A 25,729-nucleotide genomic window follows, 5' to 3' on the forward strand; every position below is an offset into this window, starting at 1 on the left:
CACTGGGAATTAGTCTTTGCACACGGACATCTACCCAGGCTTTTCCGGTACGGACACAATGGAAATGCTCATGAGGAAGCACTGCTCTGCCCTCCGGCTGGAGGTGCATTACAGCCACAGCTCCTACACCCTCACTCTGAGGAACTGAAAGAAGGTGAAATTTCTACATTACAGAAAGTTTCATCAGATGCAGGCTTTTGCAAACAGGTTCCAGCATATCCTGCATTGATGTAGAAGTCATTACAAGACTACAGACTGCAGTGCAAACACATTCAACCAGAAATGCCACAGGCTTCATCTGATGATATTCACCCAGGACCAACCTGCAGCTTCCAGTACAGTATTCTGAAAAAGGGACTTTTCCACTCTAACACACACACCATGTCCCTCTAACCTCCTTTTACTCATGCAGTGCAAACCCAAAGAGCACACAGAGTACCTCTGATCATACTGCTGCTGCTGCTTTCAACTCCCAACCTCTTTCCCAGTTTTTCAGGACGGTGAGACACTCCAGCCTGTCCCGGCAGAGTCCTACCTTCAGCTGTTCACGGGCTGCAGCTCTCCGCCACTGCTCCAATGTGCTGTTCCCATCAGGGCAGCTCAGCCTAAGCAGCCCCAGACAAAGATTACGCTGCCACAGCGGTTTCTACATGGAAGAGCCATTTCTGGTTAATGCTTGTCATGCCTGGAGTGGTGAGAAGCTGCTCCGCACAACCCCCTGACCTGAAGTCAGCAGGAGGAGCGAGATGGGGCTGCCTTAACCTCAGCTGCTGCCAAGCACCAGGGAACAAGCTGCTGTTCAAGGCTTTTTAAAAACTCACTTCAGAAAACACAGTTTTGATTTGTCCCATGCAGAAATGGCCTGCGGGGAGGGGGGGGGGAGCAGGGAAGAGGAGGTAGTGAAGGGGAAGAGAGTGGGCTACTTAAACACGCAGTGTTACACAGGTTCAGATATATTCATTTATTTTCTACTATATGAGTACAACACAACAACCTTGCTCATTGGATAGTGTACAAAATGAATCTAAAGGGATTCTTTCAGTTTAGTCATGCAAGTCAGATCAAAGCACAGTTTCAGCTGCACTAGGAAAATATGCTGGCTGCTCTGAATGTATATACACTTCACTCAGAATTAGCCAAAATACTGAGCTGGGAGGTGCTGAAGCAGATACAATAGCTATGAAACCCAAAGGAGCAAGTAACAAGAGTGATGGACAGCACAGAAGTGATTCTGCAATGATGACAAGTGACATTGATCCCACAGATTACAGAAAAAGCACATGCCTGTCATCTGGTTTTGCAGTGTTCGGATCTCAGTACTGAAAATGCTCAGGTACCTACCACCAACAGGGTGGTGTTTGGTGCATTACATATTCTAGATTAAAGCTACATTTTTATCCGCAAGCCCGTCAGTTCTCCCCAAACTGGAGGCTAACAGGGCACCGAAGAAAATTCTCAGCAGCAACATCTCACGTCTCCCTTTCCAGATGCAGTAATTAATCAGCTATGCAGTACTGCATTTTGTCTGCTTATGGCAAAGAAGCACTTCTGGTCCAGACTGTGGCTGCTACGTGACTTTAGTCCTGTCAGAGGAAAATGTACAAGTGAAAGACTTCTCCTCCCTGTATAGGTGCTCCACCACTAGGAATCTGCTAAGAAGTTTGATCACCCAACCACAGCTGTGACTTTAGTTAGAAGTACTGAGTATCCAACACACATGTGAATGTGTCCCTAAAACATGTTGTGAATCCATCTTTTAGATGGACATTATGATCAGGTAAATGAGGACACAGAGTCTTACAGCAGACAGAGAGTCACTTCAGCTGTGTTGGATTAAGTTTCATTTAACCAAGTAAATCACTCTCCTATTCCAAATTTAACAGTAATAACCACAGTAGATAAGGCAAATAGTCCATAATGCAAAATCACACCTCCAGTTTGCTATACAGAACAATTACCTGCCAAACCTATGGCCTGTGATGGTGTCTGCAAGTTGGGAGGCGGAATGGAAGCTTCATCAGGTAAGATCTTTCCAAACTTAGGTAATACACTCCCCCATTCAAGCTGCCCTACACTTTGGATGACTGGGCCGGTCTGTTTGCTAATAAGCAGTTCCCAGTGTTTACACACCAGATTGTAGGTCTGCTCCTCTTCATTTTGATACGATTTTTGTCTGGTTTTAAATGAGTATTGCCTATCACCTGCTCTTGGGTTTAGTTTATATTGTCTTAACTCACCCTATGATATATCACAGTTGCTCTCTGTCACCCAATTCTCTAACAACTCCCCGATTAAAGCCTCAGGGCAAAAATTCAAAGCAATTTTAAAATGATAATTGCTGTTTCAAATCTGAACAACTATCCTGTGGCAGCAGAGTTCAAGGCTACAGGAATCTGTTGCTGTAATGTCTCCAGCCTTCCCTACTTTAACAAAGCTTTCTTGGGGGGAAACTGTTAACACAGCTCACTGGAGTTGAGCAGCTTCACTCTCATGAGAGGGACATGCTTTTACTACTGATCTGTCAGAGCTGAAATAAAAATCAGTTGTGCCCAAGCTTTCATTCTAGTCCCCCTCTAGGAAAGAAAAGGGGTTTATTTTTGAAGAACAAGAAAGGAAGGAAAGATGTGAGCTGCAGACATCAAAGACATGATAATCTTAACTCATCGATCCTCATTTCTCCTACACCGGGTCATCCAATTTTGTTGTTGTGCAACCACACTTACTATTGTATCCACCTGTCATGTGCTTGGTAAAATAAAATAGTACAACCACCACCAAGGACTTCAGTAAATTAAGGTTTTGCATTCTCTGTTCAGGCTGCTCTTTGCTTCTTTGCAGCTTTCGCAGTCAAGAGCGTGGTTTGTACAAAGCTGGTGCTCAGCTCCCGGTGCAGTGTTTCAGAGCAGCAGCAGCGAGGAACTGCCTTCCCACAGCACTTCTGCTGTGCTCCGGCTCCTGCACCGGCGGGAGCACTTCTTTCCCTTTTTTCCCAAACAACAGAGCAGCTTGTGTTGTCTCTTGTTCCTGGAATCAGGGGACCACATCTGCTTTTAGGGCATTCATACACAGAATAAATCCTTGAAGTCCCTACAACATTGTCATGAGAATCATTCCACCTTCAGCAAAAGTAAACAACCAGGTAGCTACGGGTAAAAAAGGATTTCCACATGGGATGGAGCATGGTTGAAATGACAGACACAACCAATTTTCACAGCTGTGGACAGACAACAATGATGCCCTGTTAGGCCTCCTTCCTTGGTGGTCCTTAAGACTGGGTATTACGTATTGTTATTGATAAATACGGTACCTTCTGCTCATGCTCTACATGCTGCTGTTTTTCCAATAAAGTAGTTAGCAACAACACAGCTGAAATATTTTTTCCCCCTTTGCTCAGGACAGAGTCAACAATATCCTGTGATCAAAACAGGAATGAGAGCTGTCTTAACACTGTGTGCCATCTCTTCACAAAACCTCCTGTTATTCTAACAGGCTTTGCACCAGAAGCCCTAAAGAAGGAACTGTCCCACACCTGCCACACAGCAGGTACTTTGTGCCATCAGTAGGGTCCACGCTCTCTGGCCCCAGCTTTTCAACACACACAGACAGCGACAGCCTGACCAGTGCACTAAAACTCCAGCTATCCAAAGGCAGCGGACAGAAACTTTGCATACAGATACCCCCCAGGGTTTTCTTCTTTGCTTTAGCTTCCTAAAAATAGCCCTTTCCAGGGCAATGAGGCTTTCAGGGTTTGTTTGTTTCTTTTTTAGACAGTTTTGAAAAGATTCCCTCATCCATAGGCTTTTGTTGCTTTCAGCAATTACAGGTCAGAAAGCAGACATACGGACAAAGGAGGCCTGACCTACATCTTGCCTCGCTATGTGAAGTTACATCTTCCCTGTGCACGCTGATGTAATAAAGAGAAATGGTGCACATCAAAGGGGTGCAGGAACTGCTGCCTCTGCTCCTGCCTCCTCAGTAGCTTTTCACCCTGCATTAGTGAATTCCTTTAAAATTCGTCTGTCATGTCTTCCTCATTCCACAAAAAGCAATTAAGAATATTTACTGACCTCACAGGACAGACACAGTTCTTCAGTTAATTAACACTTGTATGACTTTCAGATCACCCAATGAAGGGCTTTATAGGAATGTGAAGTATATAATAAACCAAGAAAATGACCCAGCAAAGACACAAAGGTCAGACCTGAAGTGATGTGTGCCAAATAAATACCCTGTTTGGATTTAAAAGTTGTAATTTAAATTACTATGTGTTTTGCCACTGTACCTTAACTGAGGTTTTACAACACAGTTTTGGTGTTAAAAGAGGAAATCAGCTCCTTTCAACACTTCAGAATCTGAAAGCCACCAGTGACTGGGCTCTTCCAGGGCTGAAGGATGGGATCTCCTGAGCTGTAATGGGAGCAAAGAACATGCAGACAGGGACAGGAGGAGGTGTGTGCAAGTGCAGGGGACAGGCTGCTGCTTCTACTGCATCAACAACCTGCAAGGTAGCTTTTGCCCTCAGGGCATTTCATACATACCTTTATAAATAAAGCCAGATACCACGCACTTGCATAAAAACTTGCCAGCTGCCAGCCTGACCAGTGAGCATCGCCAGTCAAGTCACGGATCAGGGCAAATACTTCACAGTCGTTGATGTAATAATTACATAGCAGTGACTGCACCATTCCACGAGAACTCACTGCTGCCTCAGGACCCTTTTGCTCAGGAGAGCCAGGGAACCTTCTGCTGCCTTTGGTGAACAGCCACCACAGCGAGCACCTGCTCCTGCTGGAAAGCTGGCCCAGCAAACCTTCTTGACATTTCATTTGGGTGCCCTTAAACCTATCTAAGGTTTATGTAACCTGTCACCATCTCTGTCCCAAAGACTGTGATTCAGCAGCGAGGCTCCTGGCACTAACTTATCACCATGCTGTTTCTGAAAAAAAATTAGTTTGCTTAAATCTGGCCGATTGACCTTGCATTGCTCAGTGCCTCCTTCTAATGACTGCAAAACTTTAAACTGTGGCATTTCTGATGCACTCGTATGTGTCAAAAAATCCGATTTACAAGCTTTTGCCAGTAGAAACCAGGATGAAAAAGCTATTTGTGGATCTGAGAAAGAAAAGATGATGTACAGAAGGAAAATATAAATATCAAGGCATAATCCAGTTCCACAAGAATGAATTCTATTTTCAAACCTCCTCAAATTAAGTTTAAATGAAAAAAATTATTTTCTGGAGAGACATTTCCCATACAGCTCTTCTGATTTTGAGTGCCTAAATAAATCTACCACACACACCCCTTTCAATACGGATTGATTTTTTCCATTTTATCTTTGACTATTTTTTGCAGGCTCTGACTACATGGCCATCTCTGCCACATTTTAAGTGACCCTGGACCTATGTTTTAAACCTTCGCTCTATCATTTCGTAAGTTTTCATGTTAGGAGTGTGAAGTAACAGATCTCCAAAGCCACTAACCCTCCTTTTCTTCCATACTGAAACAAAAATCTCAATGGCAGACAACGGGAGGACATGAACAGTGTCAAAACAGACTCCCTCTCTCCTCTGGTAACACAGCACCTAACAACTCCCCAAGCGGCAGATGTTCAAAATCCACACACAAGCACAGTGGGTTTTTACTGTTAGAGGGAACATTTGGCGAGTTTGTCCACTTATACTGGGAACTTAATACTTGATCATTACAGATCCAGCTCACTTGCAATGGAGATATCCCATGGGGAGAACAAAGCCAACCAAGTGACGCCTGAAGCAGAATGTACAGAAGGAAGCTGAAACAACTGTTGTTAGTTCTTCCACACGGTTTCAGGAAACACTCTAAAGTAGATAGATAGATAGATAGATAGATAGATAGATAGATAGATAGATAGATAGATAGATAGATAGATAGACAGACAGACAGACAGACAGACAGATGACTATTATCTTTATTGTCCCACGTAGGAATGGCTCGAAGCTGCGTCAGGGGAGGTTTAGACTGGGCATCAGGAACCATTTCTTTACCGAGAGGATGGTCAAACACTGCAACAGGCTTCCTGGAGAGGTTGTCAATGCCCCAAGCCTGTCAGTGTCTAAGAGGCATTTGGACAATGCCCTTAATAACAGGCTTTAACTTTTGGTCAGCCCTGAAGTGGGCGGGTGGTTGGAGGAAGATAATCATTGTATGTCCCTTCCTACTAAAATGAAATATTCTATTCTATCCTATCCCCAAACATATGTCTACTTGTTTTTAACAATAATTCTTTGCTGCTTCTAGCTGCCTCATTTGCTTCATTGTTAAGTATAAAATATAAATTCAGGTATTCACTGACATCTTTCCCATTCACAAAAGCTGTGCTTTTTATTTTTGTGTACAAGTGAAGCCACCTCTTTACCATGCTGCCAAATGGGCTGACAAATGCACTACTGAAATGAGCTCCATGCAAAGATGGTGTCATCCAAGAGCAGCAGCAGGAAACAGAAAATTACAACATGAACATCTTCAAGTTTGGCCTGTTCCCTTTACAAGCTACCAATAACCTCAACCTGCAGTCTTCTCCAACCTACATTCTCAGAAATGCCACACAAACTCCCCAAGCAATCTCTCCCAGTCAGACACCCCCATACCCTCACCCTTTCCCCAGGAGTTAAACATCCATCTGCATACCTGGAGAAGGTTCTTAGAAGCATCAGAGACAAGAGCAGCTCCTGTCACAACGTGAGTGACCCCATATGTACATGATCATTTTGAAAGTCTGCCCCTTACTTCCACCCTTAAATCAAAAACTTATTTTTCACAAGATCTGTTCCCAAGACCAGGTTATAACTGCCTCTCTGCCAACAAGAACAAACACTGGGAACCCACAACTTTGTACATACATGCACTACACTAGAGCACTTCGTAACTACGTCTTCAAATAAGAGGGAGATGTGGTCTGTGGATAATGATCAGGTAAAGTACTTCAATAATTTGCTACCATCTGACACTCAGAGACAGAAAAGTCAATGACTTCATTTAAAGATTAAAGGATTAGAATGAGTTTGGGTTTGTATCAGACTTGGCTTAAGAAGGATGAGCTGGATTAATTCAAAAATTAAGTTTAATTAATAAGCTACTTCTAGTTAAAATTAGATAATGAAATTCAGAGAAAAAAAAAAAACCACAACAGTTTTTAAACCAGACTACAACTGTGATTTAGAGCTCTGCATTTATGGGACATGAAAAGATAATATATTTGACAACTGCTCATCACCCGTGGCTAAGAAAACATTATTTCTTTGAACTGACATTTAAACAACAAACTCAGTCTGGACTTCACAGTTTGCTTTTGAGTTGCGTCACTTGGATACTAGGTGCAGAGCTTAGGTGCAATCCATCACTTTTCCATCCCAACCAGAACAATAAAGCCAGAAGGAAACTGCATCTCCTTGGAACTACAATTTCTGGCCCCATCTCTCAGCCTGCACAGATGTTGAAATACAGGCATAACACCATTTTGGAAAGAGAGGGCAGGAGACAGGCCAGCTGCAGAGCAGGGGAGGGGAGCTCTGTGATACCCATAAGCAGGTCCAGAACACAGATGCTCCAACACACATCTTGTAGCATCTTCTTCAGGTATGCTCAGGGCACGACCAGTGACCAGCAGGCACAGTGTCTCACCCACCAATCTAATGAAAAGGCTTCAGGGTCTAGGGTAAGAGAAAAAGGATTTTATATCCAAGGACGGTGTAAACACATGCTCACTCTGCAACAAATCTCAGGAGTGTTATGACTCCCTTCCTCTTACCTCTCATATTGCACAACCGAAAACCAACTCAACTGCTGCTGTACTGTCTTCAAGCAGGGTAGTTAAAAGTAACTGTAGGTATCAGAGAATAACTCTAGTTTCTCTGAGGCAATGGAGTTTGTCTTTATATCAAGATTAGATGATGCAGCTAGTCACAAAGCCTGTCTCCTGTGCCAGGCTGATTCCAGCACACACACATCATGAACTGTATCACTTACCTAAAAAGCATCAGGACAGTACTGTGCACAAGTATCCCTTGTGCAAACACAAATACGGTACGAAGATAAACTGGTGAGTACTTTCCAGAAGTGGTTTGTTTGGTACCTGCTCACAAAACACTCAGGACAACAAGAATAGAGAAAGGGGAAAATACAGCGCTGTTTAGGAAACATTCAGTCAGCCTTTCTAGCAGTTTGGTAAAGTTTGTGTATTTGATCATCGTAAGAAGACAAAGTTTCAATCTACACAGACATGTACAGCGTCTCCCAGAGGAACGCTATTTGCCATAGCACTAAAACATACGTCATTGAAGTTTTAATAAAATCTCTTCCACTTCTACTTTTTCCAGAAGAAAACACAACTAATTTATCTCAATTATTCAGGAAGTATAAGGAGCTCCAGACCACATGGACTCAGTTTACTGCATACAGGTTATGGAGTAACCAACACTGCTTCCACTTGCCTTCATTTTGGTAATCAGTGTTGAGACTGGCAACTCAGAAATCAGTATTGATGACTATTTCTGGAGGATAAAAGTCTGGACTGGCCAGAATGAAGGAGAACAAAAAAGCGTATATAAATTTTAGTATTTGAGTATTTTTTTTTAAACAAGCACAAAAACATTAATTATCTAATCTGACATGAACCTTACTGATTATTAGCTAATTATCTATACTCAGTTCATACAGGCGTAAGCCAACTGTACTCTGCTTGTGCCATCTGCACTGTTTATGTACAAATGGACACATCTAGCAGGAACACACTGAAAATTATGAAACTGCCACTTCACCTGTATTTTCAAATGCACCTAAAGTGCAGCTGAGGCAGAGGACATGACCACAGCAGCGCAGAGTGGTACAAGAACAGTGCATTTTGGTAACACACATTTCTAGTACACAGAGAGGCCGCAGTGGCTCAGTGTGCTGAGAGCTAAGCAGGATCTTGAAACACAGAGTTCCTGGGAACTCAACAGTTCCCCTTCCTTGAGTGCTCTACCAAACAACTCAAGAGAGGCAGCACATCATGCTATTTTAAGATAATGCTGTCATTAAGGGTAAAATGCAAGTAGCTATTTTAAAACACAGCAACACAGCTAAACTCCATCAAAGCTCACCCTGAAGTCTAGGTCTGACTCTAAAGCGAGGAATTTACAAACCTTGTACAACCAAGTTAAAACAAAAGGGTGAAAACACAAGACAATAAAGCACTGCCCAGCTGCCCCGGGCATACTGCATGTACAAAAACTTCCTTCCCTAAGGTCCAGCTTCTGCTCCAGTGCCCTGTGAAAGCCAGGAGCTCCTGCATGACCAACAGCCTGAAATCCTCTCTCTCAAAACAAAGCACACTTTAAGAACCTGTTACACAGCATCAACTCCTGTGAATCGACAAGGAGACGGGCAGAATGCTGCCGAAAGCTGACAACTCATCTCCCTGGCAGTATCACGACAGGTTGTGACACGACACGTACTAGTGACCGGCTCAGAAATAAACCTGGAGCTTCGAGCTCTCACCTGGCACGAGGACAGGCTGGCAGCAGTGTCAGTGCAGGCACCTTCGTCACAACAGCCCGTGCCGCCGGGACTGCCAGGAGCCACAGCAGCCCTGCCCACGCTCCGCTATCTGCTGGCTGGCTGCAGTATCACCCGTGACTCCATCGCCCAGGAATGGAACCACCACCTCGCCCCTCAGGGCACGGGCGCCGCTGGGGGGCCCAGGAACGTGGGGACACGCCAGGAGCTGATCCAAAACCTCCTGGGGAGCAGCGTCCTTTGCCTGGGTCCAAGCTGCAGGAAGCCCGGTGGGGACACAAGGGGGGTCAGGAGAGCTGCCGGTGGGGAGACCACAGCACCGGGGCAGAGCTGATTGCACCAGGCACTGCGTGTATGTACATACACAATTACATACATGCAGAGCTGCCAGCAGACACTCCACCCCCCAGTCTGCCCCGATCAAATCCTCCTCAGCCAGCTGGCCCATCTAAGGCAGGCTGTTTTCTTTTACAAGTTAGCAGAGAGGAATGGATCATAGTACTTGTTACAAGCTACTCACCCAGGCACTGCGAAGGCTGTATGTCTTTAAAAGCAGATTGCCTTCACTTTGGGAAACTTATTTCTGTTGTGCTATGTCATTTGCTAACTTGACCGAGATCCTGTAAAATCCCAGAAAAGGCTAGGAAATGAGAAGAGACAATTTAAAAGCTGACGGTCAGGACAGGAATTCATGGAATGAAATCTTTAACGGCAGGAGCAGATAGAGCCAGCAAGCTAACACTTTCATGCCCTGTCTCTGACCAGCTGATTCATTTTGTCAGCAGACGAAGGGTTACAACATAATTTCTGTGAAATACCTGCTGTCCAGGGGTGCTTCTCCACATCAGCTGGGAATCCTTGCCATAGCCAGCAGGCTGCCGTGTCTCGTCCTCCTGCCTTTTCCAGCGGAACCCTTGCAATCACAATGTCACAGCTCCCCAGGCCTTACAATCAAGTGGTTTGTTGTAAGAGAACTAAAAATAGTGCTGAATTTTTCACTGAAGCACTTGCTTGAGTGAACATAGTGCCAGTCAGCCCATGCGTTTTAGTGAGCTGTACAGACCTTTGATATTAAATATAGCCCAGAACCTCCTGGAAATACGGGTACTTTTTTAAAAAAGACAAATTTTTTTCATTTTTTTAAAGACAGCACAAAACAAATCCTGTTTCTGACCACTGAAAGACAAAATGAGTGGAGTTGTTTTACTAATATCCTCAGGGAAAGAGTGAGTCACTTAAGCTGCTTTTATGATAAAAGATCCCTCGAGGAAGTGTATCTCCTTAGTAGTCTCCGAGCTGTCCAGAGATCTGTGTGCCTCCCTGAAAAACAAACTTTCACACTGTTGGATCCTTCAGTTTTGTGTTGTTTGTTTTTAACAGTTTGAAAGCCTGCTTCCACTGCAGAGTTAGTGCTGGCATGGGAAACACAGCTTGACTGCACACTGGCTAACACCGGAACAGAACAACTAACGCAAGTGTCTGTCCCCCAGGGCTGGTAGTGAAGTCTGTGGAAAAGAGTACGAAGTAGCCCATAAGGATGCTGCATGTGATGGTTTACAGCACAGGTTGACAAGTGCAGGGGAAGGGAAAAACATACCAAAAAAAATCTCAGAGGGAATTATTTTTGCAAAGCTTTTCATTACTGTTGCCTGACAACAATCACTGGCGACAAGGACTGCAAAAAATGCCATTCAAAACACAGCTGCCGATATCCAAGCTGGGATCCCAAATGCCTATTCAGATGCAGAAATGCCAGTCAGTGCACACCAGACTCATAAGCGTTCACACCGTAGCACACGGATGTAGCGTATAGGACAAGAAACAAGAAGGTGCAGGTGATGGCTGGCAACAACTGCTTGTGCGATTGTAAAAGGCTGGTAAAGCCACAATCATTCTCCTGGTAGTTGCTTCAGGTGCAAAGTGGGCACTGCAGTGCATCTGACAGCAAGCCAGGACACCTGAACCACGCCGAGTTAGGTTCTACTACTATCTGGTGGATATTACTCCATAAAAGCATCTGGGAATCTAGACCCTATCACCTAATATACACCAGTGAGAAGGTGGCATCTGTGGCAACTTCAGTCTGTGCTACACTGAGTTCCTATGACTATGCTTAGTGACTTCGTAAGTCTGGATCAATTTGCAAGAAAATTATTTCTTCACCTCAACAAATAAACTGCCACTGCCAGAGAAGCTTTCCAGAAGTAGTTCTCAAGGTTAGAGGAGTACTGTACATGTGTATTTACATAGGTTGTAGATCCATGTGACACAGAAAGAGAAATCTATAGATACACAGATTTTAAAGGTAAATTTTAGGATGGAAATAAAGACTAAAAAGTTGGAGAGTTACTGAGAATATAAGAGGAAACGCTGTATTTTGTTTCACTGATTGTCATATGAAGTTGAAGCAGAAAGACAAAGGTGGCTATGTTGTACATGTAAAAATTGTCTCCTGTATGTTTGTTTCCCCTCACAAATCTTTGAGCATCGTTTTATTTCGTTTTCCAGCAGAACTGCAGTGTTTTTGGTCTTGTGAAGGGGTTGGCAAATTCCTCCTACTCCTTTCTGCTGCTGACAAAACATGCTGCAAGGCAGTGTGTAACATCTACACAGCAGCAGAGGTAGCCACAAACACAACAGCATCTTCATTCCTGCTGCACTCCCCAGCTATTATTTATAGAGAGAAAGAACATTAACAGAGCACAAAGTTCTCACCAGTTTAGCCTCACTTCACCATCTGTTACTTCCCATCAGTTGATCCTAATGAGAAACTACTTCAAAACACATTTCAGGACCAGCTGCACCCAGTGAAGTCACCAGAAGAGATAAATATTCCCCTCACTATACATCATACCCTGATGCTCAACACCAGCTCCTTCCCCTACCAAAATCAAAGGGAACGCTGCCATTAATACCAACATAGCTCTGGGTCACAGCCTCTTGCACTCATTTTGAGCAAGTATCCCATTCTATGTAGTTTTTCTTAATAATTCACAGCTCTCTGCCCAGTCAGAAGGGCAATGAGAGAGCTACAAACATTATCTGTCTCCCGGGTTTCTGCAGCTGCTTCTCCTGCAGTACGTTCACCTGTGGAGTGATGCGAGTGTTCAACAGGCAGCCGCTGCCTGAGGGGTCTGACCTCGCCTGACACCACACAGGGAAGAAAGGGTGGTAATACAGGACCCTGTGTGCCAAGATTCAGAAAAGTTCACTAACCACCTCTCAATGAGATCACTACTGTCACTGCCCTGCAGCCAGCTGAACCACATCACAGAACCTATGTGGGATCTGTAATTGGAAATGCTAAGGCTACATCTCCTTGTCCCCCTGAGACAATTCCTTCTGGACATCCACCTAAATCCCTCAGTGTCCAGTGGTCTCACAGCGCGATGGGACAGACTATGAGATAAATCTGGTTGGGAGCCATCCCGTAAGTCTACTACGTAGTTTGGTGAACAGCATACAGGCAAGAATGACTGTCATCTCCTGGGCCCAAGAATACCCTGGAAAACAGGGGTCATTTTTCAAATGAGATGATACCATTTAAGATAAAACCTCTAAAGCATCGTGCTGTAGGATTTCTCATTACAAGTCAGGGTTAGCCTGAAATCCTCTCTGTTACCCCACCAAAGCAAATTAGCTGGGTCTGGGAGAGCATGGAAGAATCCCAGAGGAAAGCTGTGTATGAGCCCGCAGAGCTCCCCAGTCACTGGCTCTGCCCAGGGCTCAAAGGTGAAGACTCTGAATCCAAGTGATCACCCCTTTGATAAAACACTGCTCCCAGTACAAAATTAGAAGCTATTACTTCTATTTGCTATGATGCCTCAATTTGCCCACCTGTAAAACCATTAAAAGCAACAGAATGGGTCATTAACTTTGCAAAAATCTTACTCAAATCCTTAGGTAAGTGGAGTCTGAAATTCGCTGGGGCTAGCTCGGCAATGCAGGTTTTGTCCCCCAACAGTTTTCTATTTGGGTGTGTGTCTTTACACCTTAGAGAACAGGGTAGTTATTGTGGGAGCATGACTTACAGACGATAACACCACCACAAACTGAAGATTAATCACTGGTGAAAAGTGTGAAGTGTGATACAGAACATAATTCTGTATTGTGAAGGACTGGTCTGGTAACTCAGGAAAAAAAAAAAAAAACAAACAAACAAAAAGTGTACAATTAATGCTGAAAACCTATTCAGTGTCCAAATCACAACCTTCAGTCTTCACACTGTGTAAAAAGAAAAGAGTGAGCTACACGTAGGCTACTTTAGCTTTTTTAGAGGGTAGGGCTTTTTTTTTTTTTTTTTTTTTAAAAACATAGTTTCTAAAGCACAGGAAATACAGCTCCTGATCAAGCACAGCAATTCAAGAAGATAAACACCATACCTGTATATGAAAGGTGAATTATTGATTTCACCTAAGTGAGTCAAAAGCCTCACAAGATGCACTACACTGAAGATCAGGCTCTCAACTTCTGAATCTCCTCAATAAAGATGACACTGTAAATAGTCTTCCACCTTTCCTGCAGTTAATGGAAAAGGCAAGAGATCTCTCACTGTTCCCTTTGTTGTTCCACACCTCTGCCCTTCGTTGCACCAGAGAATATTTAGAGCAATCTCTTGTAAATAGCACATGTTTCTGTGTCTGCCCCAGCACCACAGGGCTGCGTTCCTGACGTTTTTGGACGCTGGTTGCCACCAGGGCCGCCCAGGCAGGGAGCAGCTGTTTGTGTAGGTGGGCAGGGAACAAGGGGAGGGACAGGGAGATGGGAAACTTCACAACTTTGCTGCCTGCAAATGTCACAATCCCAACTGCAGCTCCCTGCGTCCAGACTGCCCAACGGGTTTTCCTGTCCAGCCAGCTGGCCGAGATGCGGGGGACTGTTTTGCCAGACATTCTGTCTTCTTCCCCAGTACCATTCACCAGCAATAAATTACATTTCTCACCTGATGAAACAAACTGCTTAGTAATTTCTGCTCTGCCTCTAAGGTCCAGAGTCTGCTGCTTAAAGTATTAGCTTCTCATTTCCAACATCCCAATGAAAAGATCCTTTGTCATTACTGGTGAGACTATAACTGAACACAGTGGGATTATTTTTAATATTTCATATGACTTCAGAAAGCATTTTTTTTCATATTGTGTGCTTAAAAGTTACTCAAGCCTTTTTGTCCCTTCAGTTTAAGTAGGTTAAGGCAGGAATGTTTTCAGAGGTGCCAGCTGGGCTACACCCATGCGAAAAGACAGCAACACCCAAAAACGTGAACTGGAACGATCATACACTAACGTAAATTTAGCTGTCCAGCATATCCCTGTGTTTTATGACATATGTTTAATAATATGATCACATATATATTAAAGAATGAGGTATGAACACAGCTAAGCAGTCTAGGTACTCCTAGAAGAATACTGAGGAGAATCTGTAAATACCCATCAGTCCTCAAATGCTTATGGAATTTAGTGTGGCAAGAACACCTTGGGTTCTTTGTTAAAAGCTCCTAGAAAACACAGAGATGTCCAGAATTGTGTCTACCTGCTACATTATCAGCATTGTCAATGAAATAATCTCTATTAAAAGCAAAGCTGTCAGCTTGGCACTCAAATTACTACAAGCAGCATTACAATGACAGGCATCACTAGATGTTCCTATGAGAAGCTGATCTGATCTTCTACTGGACACAACTGTGCTAAAGGCTTCCACAGGCAGGTGAAAAGTCAGTCACACGCACAGCTGTGACTGCAAACTAAAGGACATCCCAAGAACGAGACAAGATTGCAATCATAGAAAATGGGAACCGGGCACAAAAATTATTTCCTGTGAGATACAGATGCAGCATCTGGTTTTGCATATTCTAACACAGGAATAGATCTCCCCGAGTGCTTTCCTCCATTTCCTTCCAACTTCGCTGCAGTCCAAATCCAATTCAGCCCATGTGTAAGAAATGAGTCTTTCTCCACATGTTTGTGCATTTGGGTTTTTGAGTGGGTTATATTCACGCAGCCCACAGGGATGCCCAAATACCTCTGAATTTGACATACTAATATCTTCTCATGGAAGCTTCCTTCAGCTGCACCATATGAAGGGCTCTCAGCTGCACAACGATTTAACTCGCTCAATTACATTTTTGGCTGCCGTTCTGCCTCACAGCTTAGGAAAAAAAAAAAAAAACTCCCCAGGAGCTAGGTCACAAGAAAAAAATGCCAAATTATCCTGCTTTTCAAAGAACTTACTCCTAAGGGGAAGAGAAGACATGAGAAATATTATAGCAGGTCTGGAAGAAAACATCAGAAAAAATATTAAAGTGCTGTTGTAATCCACAAGGACAACATCTTTTCATTCTTCCTCTTGTATCTGTTTGTTACATTTGAAACACAGAGGTTCATAAATACAAATTCATACGCAAATGGCTCTTTGGATACTAACTCACTTTTAGTTTTGATGCTGGGAAAGTATGGTGTTTGTGTGATGCATCTGCCTTCTTGACATAAACAAACACCAGCTGTTATTTGCTTGGTTTAAAATAATTAAGTAAACAAAAATTCATTAATGAAATGGGGAATTTAGAAAGCTTAGATGTGGATTTTAAAATTACACAATCACAGCAACTTGGAGTCAAAGAGAGCACATGAAATAAGATGGATACTTCAGTATATGTGGATACTCCAAGTAGCTTGGCACTTTACATGCTCCATTAACTTATTGTTTGATATAACCAAGTATGGACTTTGGTATCTCATATGATTAAGCAAAATCAAGTCATGTATACGCTGAGAAGCAGCCATATGCTTGTTCAGCCTGTGTCTACCTCTGCATCACAGGGAAATGCTGGCGACAGGACGGTCTTTGTTTCAAATCCAGAGAGGAAAGCAGAAAATAAGCAGACGTTCTGAAGACAAACATGGTTATGAGGTCTGACCATGAAAAAATAACCATTTAGGTGAGTCAGTAAATTACTTGCTCTCTTACATGGAAGCAAAACTTCTCCAACTCCCTGCCTTTGGGAAACACAGAGAGCATATCCTGCAAGTCACAGCACTTGTTTCCCAGCGATTCTTCCATCGGGTCATCGACATGTGTCCCTGGGATGGCACAGTTAATCTGCAGTACCACAGCTACAGCTCTTCAAGCTGTTCCATTTTGGGTCACCTGTTCAAACGCATCCCTGGTCTGAAGTGACCAAAACCTGACGCGCACCCTGAAGTCTGCTATATCCCATGTGCATCCGCGTTTATTACAAGCATGTTGGCAACTTTGAGAAATAATCAAAACCAAACCCAACTCTGTGTTAAGGAGGCTCATTCTCCCCACCTGACACACATAAACACATGCACAGTATCCACAAGTGCAAGTACCCGCAAAGCCTTGGCTCAGGTACTCTATACGTATCTATACCCTACACACTATCACCCAGGAGATGTAATTGTTTAGTAACATTTGGCAACAGCCATTACTATTTACCAAAGGGTAAATAATGAAAACTTAACCAACCGGTGCCATTGTACAATGAGAGGCAACCTTCAGACACAGTACGATGTACAGGCTATGTTGTGTCCTGTAAAAATACTTCAGTAACTTCCAAGGGAATAAGAGTATTTCAAAAGTAGACATTCATTTCTCATTAATACTACAAATGCAGCAAGTTCCATAGTGGAAGTGTCCATTCACTATCAGAAGCATATACTTCTGTTGGTTTGTGTATCTTTCTCTACCCCCTTCCTTGGCTTTATACCTACAACACCACGTAGCACATGACTTCTTCATTTGATTCTCATATTGCTTTCTCTTTAAAGCCTATCTAGAAAAAATGTGTATACAGGCATGGTGTTACAGCCAGACCAACACCACTTAGGAAACCACAGTGTCCTTCCATACACTAGGTGAGCTACGTCCGGCATCATCAGGATTTACAAACATACCTTAGTTGACATCCTTCTTTAAACAAACCCAAACTGCTCAACAAATTCTTCTATTACAGCGATTACACAAAAACAGAGAGAAAAAATAGTGCGAGTCATGGGCATTTGCCAAGACAGCCTGTGACAAGGGACTTGCTACCCAGCTGGTTAAAGACAACCTAGTTCCTAGTGTTTCTATTTTGAAGAAACCAGACACGTAAAAACAAAAGTTACATTTTTTTACCAAGTGCCTTTATCAGGGAAGAGAGAGCGAGCCTGAACACATTTGCCTACACTCTATCCAGACTACTCTATTTTGTCCACAGCCTCCCATGCAGCCATTCAGACACCTAAATCTCTTCAAGACTTTCCTTCATGATCCTGACATATTTGAGATGCCATTCTGCAGACAGCATTTTTCAACAGCACTTTTTGGTATTTGCTCATATGTTACAGCAGAAAGAAGATGTCACAGATGAAAGTGTTGGCAGACTGATTACCTGAGCTTAAAGAGGTCAATACCACTATAGCAGTACCAGCTCCCCAAAGGCTTCATCTCTTCAACAGCTACTTCAGCTCTGTGTAAGAGGGAGACCAATTCACACCAGCCATGATGCACTTGGTACTTCAGCAAAAACACAGATTGTTGCATGAAAAAGTTGGATCAGCACATTTTGAAAACTTAAATCAAATTGATTCTGGATTAAAATTATCAATTGATTTCCCTCTTGGCCTTCCTGAAAATTGAAGCTGTCTACACAATTAAGCTGCATAAAGATTTTCTCTGAACCTATAAAAGTCTTTTATTTGTAGGCACATCTCACCATATTAAACACCCTGCTCTTATCTATTACAAATTGAAGAGATGACAAATACTAAAGCATAAGCTGAATACACTCAGCACACTATGCATTTATAGCACTGCAAAATTTTACTTCTCAATTTCCATCTGAATTAAGAGTAATCTTCTCCTGAGCTGCTCATTTTGTACAAACCCAGTGGCACATTGTAGCAAGGAATAAATAGATGACATTTGTGGGTTTTTATTATCACCATTTCATCATTGTTCTTGCCTATCTGAAATCCTCACCAATAGTGGCTGAATGAGCGCACAGTGGTCTCCTGCCCGTGCCCCAACAGCAGCAGAGGCAGCTCCTGCACAGCCCCCCCCGTGACACCACCAGTTAAAATGCAGCAGTCACTCTTCTGCCCTGAGGAACATCAACAATGCAGCCTCAGTTAAGGCACATCTTCAACATTCCTTAATCTGAGGCCCATACCGACTGTCTATTGACTAGGGTTTGCTTACGGTAAATAAATAATTTTCATATACCCTGTACTACCTGCAAGCTCCAACAGCAGTTGTGACTAGCACTAGGTAGCGATGCATTAGTAAACCCAGACCTAATAGCAAAACCAGAATCACAGAAGAAAAATTATGAAGTTCAGAAATGGGATGATACAACAAACATCTTGTTACAAATACTTAGAGCCTGACACTTTGGTTTAGTAACCTCAGTGCTCTAGTGTCCATGTATCTTCCCGAGATTAACCGGGGCACCGCTAAGTATAGTCTAAATCTAAGAAGCTGTGCAGAGACTTGCAAATATAACCCACCCAGATGGCACAATCTTATCAAAGTTCCACATGTCAATCTGCACAGTTAATTAATGGCAGATCTGTGCAGCAAAAATGGCACCAGAACAGATGTTAGTAAATTCGTCAAAGCTGTAAGATGATTGCTCTGACTACAGTGTCTTTTGAAGGACTGCTCTATTTACATTCCTACTGATCTCTCATGTCAGACCTGGTAAATATTACCTCTCCTTTGGCTGCTCTACAGGAGAGAATAAGCCAAGTTTCTTGCTAGAAGTTGTTTGCTTTGAAAAAACACCGTATGATTATAGGCGGCCTTAAGATTTCAGGAGAAAAACATTTAATGATGAAAAGCATGTCTTAATTTAAACAGGCCTTTCTCGACATTTTCTTTCATCCTGTCTGTTCAGGATTCCTGTAAAAACCGGCAGTCATAAGTTACAAGAGGAAAAAAGTTGGAGATTGACTTGGCTAAGACAAGGGAGGTCTGTATCGTAATTCATAAATCATAATTTAGTGGCAACAAAAGTGTTCATGGCAAAGTGAAATTTGCAGGAACACAGGGGAGTCTCACCATGCACCTTGGCATCCAAACCAGAAAGGAATCCCATGTACAATCAACCTCTTCTTTGCAGAGCAGATCTGGGCAAAGGAAGACAGAGGATGACACTAAGCTTCTGCCCCGTGGACTAAACCACACGAATGAAATGCTTTTGAAACAACTGCATTTCAAAAATGACCTATTTACCAATGAGGGCAAAATAATTGCCAGCAATGTCAAAGGGAAGACACACCTGTTCAAAGCAAATGTGACCCTACACTCTGTTTATGGACCAGGCCATCTGAATTGGTGTAAGAAAATACTATTACACATTTTGATGGGGTAACATTTTCTTTTCTAGCTAGGGATGTTACACTTCCAAAGACTAAAATATGCAAGGCATCACAGTGAATGGTTTTATCTCAAAATACTGTTCTAAGGGCCAGAGGCGTGAGGAATGCTGCAGGTTCAGTCGCATGATGAAGAAGGCCAAGAGGCTTTCAAAAGGAACAGTTGGAGGTGCTGAGTTGCAAAGGAGGCACCGGATAGAAGCGCAATTCTCCCTTACTAGAGGACTTGCCTCTTTGAACGAAGACCATTCCAGCCTGAGTAGGCAAATTTTCTCATTTTTGTGATTCTGTGCAAAAGCTGTTTGAATCAGAGATGCTCCAAGACAATGAGAACAAATCCGTTTTGTGGAATCAGTGTTAATGGAGATACTACCTGTCTTCTATATGAACTGCTCAGAAAGCTTTTCAAACTCAGTTACCACCACTTCAGTTTATCAGTATGTAAATTAAAGCAATTAGGCAGTAAGTGGCTCACTTGATTTCACGTGAACATTAGATTGTAAGAAGAGGCTGAAAAACAACCTGGGTCCATGCTAAAGTGATTCACAAGCCGTAGATGTAAAGTTATGCTTTTTAGCACTAGAGAAGGTGCACAAGGCAGAGGAATGAAACCTTAAAGAACATCAAGGATCATCAGCACCACTTAACATCAGTGATTGTGCAAAACCCATTTGTAATCACTGTACAACTTCCCTTTTTCCCTTTATGCCCACTGTGGAGCATCCCATTGCTCAGGCTTAGCTGGAGACCAGCAAATACCAAGTCATTGGACATTAAGCATGCACTTAGAACTGCCAAATAAACAGCTTCCACCTGAAGGTCCTCTCACACTTGGGTTTTAAGATATTATTTATCATCAGAGCTGCCTCGGCTTGGCCCCAGCCTCCCTTCAACTTCAGCAGGTAGGGTTTGCCATGCCCACAACACAACAGAAGAGGGAAGGAACTATCAGTTCATACAAGGAAACACATATCGGATGCCTTTAGGAGCTAGGAAAGGTTTCTTTTCAGCCCAGGTAAGGGTTTAATCTTGAGTGAACCTGGAGATGAGCAGTTTGCAGGCAGGTGGATTAAAATGGAAAAGGGCAGGACTAAGAGGCCAGCCTAAGGCCAGCTGCATCACTGTGGGGGAGGCCAGCTGCATCGCTGTGAGGGAGCAAGTCACGGCTCCAGACGTAGGCCTGGGGACTCACAGCCCACCAGTGACTCTGCCATCGTAGATCCCCTCATGGTGCCCTAAATGCACAGTGTTTTTTTTCTGCTCAAAGCTAATGTATTACAGGCCAGTATGCAGGAAATTAACATGAACCAAGTCCTCTGATGAATTATGGACGCGTTACTGTCTGTGCATAATTCCACCAGCAGTAATTCTTTTCTTATTAAATACTTAGCTACTTTATGACAAAATCCAACTGTACTTAGTTCTTAGGTAGAGTACCTTTTTGCAGAAAAAATAGGAAGTAATGCTGAGATACCCACATCTAAGACTGCTGACAAATTATTCTTCCATTTTCAGCTTTACTGAACGCAACTGTATACTTCTGTCTCAGAAAATTTTAACCCTATGCAATTACTTATTTTCTACTTGCTTCTTAGCATAAATGGGTATAAATGTTTCATGAACCATAAATGTTCCAAGAAATAGATAAATGTTGAACAATTACAAATGCAATCTTCCTCCATTTTAATGTGATTTCTATTTGCACTAAGGGCAGATGGATCACTTGAAACATTATGCATCTACAGTAAGTGGCATGGTACCCAGTTTTGTTCCCTGTATAGTCTGTCCTTTCAAAAGCATTCTAAAGCTATTATTTGCTTGCTAATTTAATAATGGGGTTAAAGATAATTCTTCTAAATAGATATGTGTCCAGTTGTCCTAGCTTTGATGTACGGATAACCAGCAGAATTAATCCCTTAACAGTGGAACTGTGCTTGCTGGGCAATAGCTGAGCAGTAATTTATTTGGATAATGTATAGAGCACACAACAGAAAGTAATAAAGGAGGATGTGAGTATAGGGAAGCATATATCACAGTGTACTCCTCACATGTAGCTGCAAGTGAAGTGAACTTGGATCATCATTGTGTTGTCCCTGCTCAGCCAAAATACACACGCTGCTTCTCCACTGTCACCTCGTGCAACTTGTGACTTGTGGGGTGACCCACGGAGCCAGTTCTCCTCTGTGACACCGTTACTGACCCGCTGCTGGAGATCCCACCCAGGACTGGGGTTATCCAGACATCTGAATCACCAGCTGCTTCATGCTGGGCAAGGGAATGACATAATACCTTCGCAGGCTTGATACTCATTTGTTTTTTTCACTACTTAATGGGTAGCTAATTGATATTAGTGAGAGGCTTTTTTGTTAATTGGAAACTCATCCAAACAGTTTCTTCACCTCCGGGAAAAAGATTTCCAATAACAGTTTTAGAAAGCTCAAGTTGATCTTGTTTACTTTAAGGCAGAAGAAAAAAAAAAAAATCTATAGAAGACTCAGTAATCTCTCAGGGATGTTTTGTTTTACTTCACAGAAAGAACACACATATCCCCACACCATGGCGTTTCTCTGAAAGATAGCAGGCCAGTTTTCCTAAATTTTTCCCTTTTTTGTACAGGTGCTCTGGAAGAGCAATACATCTATTAAACTTGGGGTTTTAAAGACTGCTCAGCTGTGGAGTGATCCAATTATGCAGTCAAATCCTTTGGCAGCCACTAGGCTACTGAATTTTCAGTGTATGCATCTATATGCAACAATGTCAACGTGAAGAAAGAATCCAAATTACCTTCTATCACATTACTGAAATAGCCTCCTGTCAAAGTTACCTTTTTTATTAAAAATAATGTCTACTATGATCAAAAAACACTGAAATATCCATTTAGCTGTTCGCAATTTCTATTGTCACTTACACTTGCTTTTCTTCAAACTTAAGCACAGCAGCTTAGTGCAGGCAGCTCTGCCCCCTTAGAGCCAGGGTCAGCACACTCCGGTTGCAAATGCTGGTCATGAGAATTTCCTAACTGTGAATTTCTCCACTGTGGCTTTTGAAAGGTCTACAGAAATACTTACACAAAGTTTGGAAGAAGGTGTAACCCTTCTATTGAAAACCAAGTGAAAAAACAACTGTGTCTGTGATGACACTGTCCTTCCAAACTAAGTGATAAAGTCTTCGGAAAAAGAATATTGCTTGCAGATGGGACAGCAGATTACTACTTTAAAAAAAAAAGGGGGTGGGGGGGTGGGGTGTAAAAAATATAAAACCAGAAAACTTGCAAGGGAAGGTAGAAAATGGAAAAGAGTTAAGGAGGTAATCTCAAATCACTCAGAATTTATGATGATGTGACATTCACTACTTTCACAGATGCAATTTTTGATAGCTTGAATTCCCAGATTCAGCAATTTTAGTGGAAAGAATTTGTAACAAGCCGTGGGAACTGCTGGATTTGCAGCAATTAAACACAGGCATGGGAAAAGATGTTATGCTATGTGGTGACAGGGAGTTCAAACTATTGTGCTAATCAAAGTCTTGCAAGGATTATGCTTAAAATGACCTTTTTTTTTTTTTTATTGAGCCTCAAGCAACTGAAAGACACATGAGGAAAAAAGTCACCTCTTCCTCCCCACTTCGGAGAGGTGTGCACCACGGGGGTTTTGTTTCTAAAAACACATTTGTGTCAACTGCTCATCATAACCCATAACTCAATTTCTTTATTATTATTTTTTAATTTAAAAGTAGCATGAGTTGCTGATTTTCCCAGAACATTTCTGCTAAGGGAAGGTTAAAACATGTCTTGAGATCTGAACGCTTCCTCTCAATGGTTTAAAGCAAAGCTAGCAGCAGCTGCTGGTCGCTCCAACTACCGCCATTTCGCCTGACAGCTTAACTGCAACTTATGGCATTTCTTACAGAAAGAGAAAACACTATTTTCTTCTCATGCCACTTTAACTCCATCTTATTTTTTTCCAATTAAGTGAGGAAAGACAAAAACCAAATATATGACTAAGCACAGCTCTACCAGCTCTCCCACATCTTGGATGCAGTGGTTGGATTTTACCTGCTGTCTGAAATCACAACAAAACATAAGGTGCCTCTAACACACTCGTATGCCCGTGCTAACTTCCAAAATACCATGCAAGGACAATAGCAGCAGTGGGGAACAAAGGACGGTGCGGCATTTTGAATCAGCTAGGAAAGAGAATATCATTACGCTAAGCTCTCTCAGGAGTATGTATTCTGGTGGGGCAGCATAATGAGAAAACAGTGATGGACCAAAGTTTCTCCAGAAAGGGAAGCCAACAGCAGAGCATCCTAGATTTCATGTGCAAATGCAATAAGCCCTTGTGATCTACAAATGCCTGATTAGCTGAAATGACAGCAAGCTGTGTGCCCTCCAGCTGGTGTTTGTGACTGAAGTTTAATGAACCATCACTGAACCAAAACTAATCGGGGAAACAACAAAAACCAATATAAAAACATAGGAGGAAAAATCGAATTAAGCGCAGTTGCAATTTCTAAATCACTAGGTCACAATGAGTAGGAAATTAATGTGTGGTTGCACAAAGGTTAAGGAGTAGGACTTCTATTCCCACACTTGAGGGGAAAAAAAAAAAAAAATGAAAAGATTTTTTCCAGGTCAGGGTTTGTTTATAGTTATTAGGATTAAAGGTCTAGGACTTATGGGAAAAATGTGTCTCCGAGTGGGTAGCTTCCCTGTTTTTTGGGGGTTTTTTTTTGGGCCCAGTTTAGCATGGCCTGCCATTGCAGCATCGCAACAATTCCTGAGCTGAAGCAGTTCTGGGACCAGCCATGCCAGCATCCCTGATCTGTTCAATGTCTTCATTAACTTTGGAAACCTACAAAGTTTATTTTTTGCATGTACAAGAAGACATACTCAGGTTTTTGGTGACTGACTTTCAGTCTCATATTTTGTGATGCCATCACAAACACAGGTTTATGCGATTTGCAGCTGCACTGGTGCAGCCAATTACCTTCTCAGCAGAGAGTTCCAAAGTGGACTCCCCCCCCCCAATTTCCCTGTATCAACCCCAAGCTTGCAGCCAGGTATGTGCAGAGTGCTCAGCAGCTGTTGCCAGGGGCAAGGAAAGCACTGACCAAACACTTGGAAGCTCAGGAACTTACCAACTGAAAAAATAATTAATTTTGTTAGTATAATTATTATCAAAGCATTCTTCCTCTTCAGAATTCTCTTTTACACTCGCATCCTAATTAGACTAGGATTTAACAGATGCATATACAGACACAGTGTAACAGGAAGCAAAACTCTCCTCATCTAAGAGTGTTTTCGGTTCTGCTGTTTTTCACTACAGAAGGACAGAGACTGCTGTAGCAGCTGTGGTCCAGAACAATCCAACCATCCCAAGGAGAGAACATTTGGGAACCTCTGAGACCTCAAATGAAGTTTCCAAATACCATGACCAAAATGAGAAGTGCTACAAGTCACAAGGGAAATGCTCCTAAACATATTGAGCACAGAATACTCTGCCCCTAGGGATTCATTGTCATATAAACACCTGGAGTCCTGCTGGGAGCTCATGTCGCATTCACAAAGTCCAGAGCCTATGCATTGGTGGTAACACTAAGCTGTTGACGTCTCATCTGCATAATAAGGCCAAAATATCATTCCATTTTCCCAAAATGCAGTCAAGAGGACGGAAAATAATTCAAAATTGTTCTGTGGGAGACAAAAATGCACACAGCTACAGCATTTCCCAGATGGAGCAAAGGGAGAGCGCCAGCTGTGCCATTCCCAGAGCTCAGAAACACACATCACGTTATTACCCAGAATCTGGTTTTCTTCT

The 25,729-nt window shown here is 42.7% G+C and overlaps 1 protein-coding gene across 5 annotated transcripts in view; it reads right to left on the minus strand.

Annotated features, from left to right (window-relative positions):
• Window positions 1-25,729, minus strand: part of ARHGAP24 (Rho GTPase activating protein 24) — a 244,228-nt gene that overhangs the window by 69,750 nt on the left and 148,749 nt on the right. Inside the window, exon 1 of one of the 5 annotated variants that reach the window (XM_082050919.1) lies at window positions 10,353-10,686. The exons of 3 other annotated variants lie outside the window; for them this stretch is intronic. The gene's annotated coding sequence lies outside the window, so the exon portion shown is untranslated. Of the gene's footprint in view, window positions 1-9,516; window positions 9,540-10,352; window positions 10,687-25,729 lie in introns of those variants that run through there. One more of the 5 variants, XM_082050921.1, reaches the window with a different exon arrangement.

Source organism: Streptopelia decaocto (genome assembly GCF_964273445.1).
Source record: "Streptopelia decaocto genome assembly, chromosome: 4".
NCBI lineage: Eukaryota > Metazoa > Chordata > Aves > Columbiformes > Columbidae > Streptopelia > Streptopelia decaocto.